Below are 6349 nucleotides of genomic sequence, written 5' to 3' on the forward strand. Positions count from 1 at the left end.
GGTACCTAAACATATGTTCACAGTTCACTGTTAATACCAACTTGGTGCATTCTGTAACTACTGGTTTGCTTTTATAATGTACATGTAGTTTAATCCAAGAATTGCCCATTCATATGTAGTCTTCTTAAGAGATAACTTTAATCAATGTGTAATTTGACTGTTAACTTTTACTAAATTACTTGATAACAAATAGTTTAAAATTGGTGTACCTGTTTTTATGATTGTTTTTAAAACATGTTGTCATTAGTATTTTTCAGACAGAAGATAGACCCAGACGCAACAATGTAACTTTTAACTTGTTATATTAAACCTGTACATATATATTCTTCTTGTATTACTAATTAACTCTTGTTATATAAATCACATTTAAGTCGAAATTCTGGATAACTCGAAAAGAGTGTTTGGCGCTTCAACAGTTATAAGTATACATATTTACTGCTTATATCTTGAATTTATTGCTCGATTCAAATTAATTTTTCCGGTCCCTAGTGATTTGACATAAAGAGTTGACTGTATTATAATTCACATGCTTGCACTGTATGACTGGATCACTTGCTTCATCTTGATTTTAATAACCTCAATAGGCAAAGCTTTGAGTGGCATGCTGTTTTATATTCTTCATTTGCTAAATTTGGTTTATTTATTAGTTGAAATTGTGCTTTGAATCTGCCCTCAGTTAATGTGAGTACTCTTAGAATAGTATTTTAATCATTACAAATCTGATAATCCAAGTTTTTCTCAAATAATGTTGATAGTTGTAACACTACTGTCCAAGGTTATAAGGGAATTGAGCATTCACATCCATGTTTAACTGACAGCCATATTCTTTAAGTGCACCTATCCAAAGCTTATCATGTGGTTGGAGTTCGTTATTACTTGTATTTGTTGTTTTAATCACTATAAACAAGACCATTGGTTTTCCCTTTTGATTTGTTTCACAATTTGTCATTACAAGGTCTTTCATAACTTACTTTAAAATAGAATGAAATTCAAAACAGTGTGGTTGTGGCCATTGATTGACACATTAAATTCATCCATTGACTTGGACAATTTAGGTGAACGTTTGTATGTAACGACCACTGCTCACTATGTACTTTTTAAAGACACTTTAACTATGGGGTCACCAAAGGTTCTCAACACCTTAATAAGTAATTCGAAAAATTAATCAGAAATAACACGATGTTTTGATTTATATCAATTATATAAATCAAAACATAAAGGTTATTCCTGATTAATTTTTCGAATTATTTTATAATTAAAGGCGTTAAGAAACCTTTGGTGACCCCACAGTTTAAATGTCTATAGTAGGTACTTCGTGAACAGTGGCTGTTACAGACAAATGTTCACGTAAATTGTCCCAGCCAATGGATGAATTTAATGTGTCAATCAATGGCCACAGCCACACTGTTTTGAATTTCATTCTATTGGTATGGCACATTGTTGAAGACCTTATGACCACCAGTAATTGTTCACATCTGTATACTTTGGGGTTATAAATGGACATTATCTAATTAGGAATCATGTCAGACCTCCTTGTTTTTATACATTTTCTGGTAGCTTTGCAATAAAAGAACTATGCAAACTATGTAAGCTATGTAGGTACATTGTATGCAGTGGAGGATCCAAGGGGGGGTTCCGGGGGTTGGAACCCCCCCTTTTTTTTGGACGATCAATGCATTTGAATGGGAGCATATGGTTGGAACCCCCCCTTTACTCTGGGTTGGGAACCCCACCTTTTTAAAATGGCTGGATCCGCCACTGGTATGTTCAAGATAAAGTGGGAACGTATCCCCCGTGGGTATCACAAGCCCAGTAGTCAGCACTTTTTGTGCTGACATGAATTGTCATTGATATTGTTATATCTATAAATTTACTGTTTACAAATTTTAGAATTTTTTGAAATACTAAGGCTTTTCTACCTCAGGCATAGATTACCTTAGCTGTATTTGGCAAAACTTTTAGGAATTTTTGTTCTCAATGCTCATCAACTTCGTACTTTATTTGGCCTTTTGAACTTTTTTGGATTCGAGCGTCACTGATGAGTCTTTTGTAGACGAAACACACGTCTGGCATATATACTAAATTTAATCCTGGTATCTATGATGAGTTTATGTAAACTGTCTCCTGACCCTGACAACATGAAGGCTTCTTTGCTATGACAGATAAACCAGGGCAATTAGTACTTGTATATTAGTCTAGACCAGTTGGATACTTAGAATCCATTAACTCCATAAATGGTTTTATTTAGCTGTTAGAACACTCAGCAATCAAGACCATTTGATTTGGGAGTCTCCTTTAGTAGTTTTGTAAGAAAGAAATCACACCTAATTAGTTATTCACCAACGTTAGCTGGTTTATTGTATCACTTAAACAGTGTATATAAATCTTATATAACAATCAATGTACATAATAAACAATTGATAATTTCTTAAGTACAAAAATCTTCAATTAACTATAGTAATGACAAAAAAATATTAAATTAACTATACAGTTATGACAAAAAATGTTAAATTAACTATACAGTTATGACGAAAAATGTTAAATTAACTTTACAATAATGACAAAATGTTCTATTTATTAACATGACATGCATACTTTTCTATCTACCAAATGAGTAATGTGTCTATCACTAATATGTTATCTGAAACAAAATAGATTGATTTTATTTTGGATTTTGAACTTGAACTCAAATTTAAACACTTGGATTGTCTCTGTTTTCTATATCTATTATGGGACCTATGTATCATGACTTGTCTTATAAAGCCATATCACCCCTATGCCAAATTAAGTTATTGATAAAATCAAACACAATATAATCTCCACCGGAAAAGAGGATCAAGTTATAATAGGTACCTGTTTGATGTGCCAATATCATTACCGTTACTTGAATAAAGAGTTTTTTACAAGTATTTTACAAGACACTATTTAGCTTTATCGTCACAATCTTACTTATTTCATTTTTGGCAAGAAATTTACAAGTATACCTATTTTTCCTTCTCCCTAAGCAATAAACAGGCTATAAAATCTGTATGAAAATGTGAAAAAGGAATGAAAATTGTGACAAGGAATGAACCAAATGCGAATGTTTTTCAACTTCTTACAAGACGAGTAATTCATCTTTTTAGAATCTAAAGGACTGTGGGTAATCTCATTGTTCGTACACCAAAATGAAAAGGCTGTTACGTCATTCTTTGAATTTCCATTGATATACAACATTTTAAACCAATCAATGTTTTGGTGTACGCTTTTGAAAATATTACACAGAATGCATAAGATTCTGAAACGGCGAATTGAGACTTTTGTGCTGAATTTTTTAGCACAGTTATCAGATAAACTACTGGGTACATGAAACTTCTATAAGTACATGCTCAAAAGATACAACAATAACTTTTAAGTAGATGTTGATTTATAGGATTTCTAACTGGTATATTTTATGTTTATTTGTTCTTATATGTTTGACAGCTGCTAGTTAATCATGACAAAAGCTAAATTGTCATTCTCTGGAGTATAAACTGTGACAACATTTTTAAGGGTGAACACACCTGATGCTGTGCAAAAGAAACATATTTTTTTTGCTTATCATTTAGAAAAAAGGTCATGTTGCCTGCAACTTGTCTTAAATCCTTTGTGAAACATTCTTGCATAGTGTGCGATATATTTCTCAAACTTTGAGGTTAAAGTGTGGTAAAGCTATAGAAAGGAAGAAAAATATGTTTCTAGGATTGTGCCAAATACTATATTATACCTTTTTCAAAAGTTACAGAAGTTACCAATAAACATTATTGGATGACATATTCTCTTTTTCCCCCCAAATATAAACTGCACATGTGATAACAGACAAATCCTTAAAACAACAAATCTGCTTTACACATAAATATTCAAAGCAATAAATAAATATATTAAGAACAAATGCAATTTATATATAATTTTCTGAAAATACAAAATCTAACATACAAACATTTGTAAATTGTCGACAGTAAGGAAATATCAGTAAGTAATGTCTACTAAAAATATCAAGTAACTGTATTGTATATAACACAATAAACCAGAAAGACCCCCCCCCCTTTTTCCCCTCCCTTATAAAATGTTCAAAACAAACAAACAAATCCCAGAATTTTGTTAATTATTACATACATGTATATGTAAGCTATTTTAACACATTTGTTTGTCTATTATCACCGTGCCTTTTGTTTTATTGACATAAAAACACAAACTTCAAGTTACTAGAATTAAGTTTTGTTACTAGACTTGTAAGTACATACAGATTTAAATTTCACAATTTTCAGAAAGTCAAAGCAGTATTGGTCCCTCTGAGATGAAAATAATTGATGAAAAAGGAAGAATAAAACACAATAATTTAAATATACAAAAAATGTTTACGACTGCATACTTTACAAATCCAGGTTATATCATATAATCTTCCTATAATATTACGTTTTTCTTTATACACAAAAGTTGAACTTAACATATGAATTGGCAATTTTAATAATTTATATGTACAAATATATTATAAGCTTAACAAAAAATATCAACAGCATCTTGTGAAGGCTAAGGCCTAAGTAACATGCAGCCTACTCATAATATATCACAGAACTTCTTTTTTTAGTGACTATTACAAATTTTTTTTATCACCGAGGTAGATTTTAGCCACTGCCTGTCAGAACAGGACTTGATTTGCATTTATGATTATTTAACTCTTAGCATGCACAATGCTATTTATAATTATTTTTACTACACTGTACCATTGACAATAAATACCAGTAACATTCTTAATATCAAACATTGAGGATCCCTGTCTGTTTATTATTACATTTAAGTACATATTTTAAAATTTTCTTTCATCATCCTTCTAGAGATAACGTGGTCATAGATTAGTGTGGGGTTTTGCTTTTAAGCTTTTTAAACCCTGCTGTATGTAAATTGAGGGAGTTGTTTTGTATGCTAACATCTAGTATAATAAGGACAATAAAGCAGTAAACTTGTGCTTATAAAAATAAGTCGACAAAACTTTATCTCAATATTTGTGTAATCTCAAAAGTAAAATCCCTGTACGAGTTGATAAATTTGAAGAAGATTTTGTATTGACATCTCAAATTATTTGTGTGTGTCTGATCACATGAGAGATGACAAAGAATGGACTCTATTTAACAAGTAATGTGCTCCATAAGTTACCAAGCTGTCAACATGAACTTAGAGATGACAAAGAATGGACTCTATTTAACAAGTAATGTGCTCCATAAGTTACCAAGCTGTCAACATGAACAGAAAAAATAATTTCTGTCACAATACTGCTATTGCATCAATGTTTTTTTTTTTATAAAAATGTTATCCTACCAAATTTTGACCTTTTGATAAATATTTTCAGAATGTGCATATGATCTAACTGAAAGACTTTATAAAATGATGATTATAAAAGATCAGCACAGTGAGCAAAAGTGACTAGATAAATGTCTTTGGTATGCACATATATGTTTCACACTTGTTGAAAGGTCAAGTGTCTATCTGTTTAGTTGATCTTGGTTGATTTAAAATCTGAGTGTTGAAAAAACAATTAACCCTTATTGGTCAAAGTTTGAAGTAGGAAATATAAAAGCTAAAAATTATCTTGATTACTACAAAAACAGTATTAAATGTTAATATGAATAACAAAATCCACAATGTTGCTTATCTATCATTTTTGCAAAAGTTGAAGCAAATAGCATTCAAAGACAGCACAATCATTTGCTGACACTAGTAAATGTTCAATTCTGAATGAAAAAGTGGATGGCATAAAATAATGTCTAAAGTAAAGAGATCACTTCAATGAGATTCAATATGTTAATGTTATACATGGGTGGAATTATTTTTTTATTAATTCTGTGAATGAAAGCTTCATGAATTGCATTCATACAAAAATCATCCATCAAAAATAACTAGAGGATTTATAAGATTTTAAAGACTTAACTTTGTAAATATTCAATGAAATTCCAGTGTTTTATTTTGAGGAGATAAATAACATTAGTTGCCAGTTTAGTTAACATTAAAAGTATTTTCTATCAGCAAGATATGCATCTTGGCGACTTTTTACAACCTTAATCCGAGAACAACCTTAAGTTATATACACCCTCCTCCCCAGTATAATATTTTCCTTGCAAAATATTTTTTTGTTTTAAGCAGAAATAGTTAAATGCATTAATATTGTTAACTAGAACAATTCACTAACAAATCATTAATGTTAGGGAGTTAATTGGGTCTAGTTTACACATAATTGATATTCATTTGTTTTGTGAGTAAATTGGTTTCGGTAAAAATATAAACAAACTCCAGAAAAATTGTGTTTGCTCTTGAATAATGTAAACTGTGATTTTAC

Source organism: Mytilus edulis, chromosome 1 (assembly GCF_963676685.1).
Source record: "Mytilus edulis chromosome 1, xbMytEdul2.2, whole genome shotgun sequence".
In the NCBI taxonomy this organism is placed as follows: domain Eukaryota; kingdom Metazoa; phylum Mollusca; class Bivalvia; order Mytilida; family Mytilidae; genus Mytilus; species Mytilus edulis.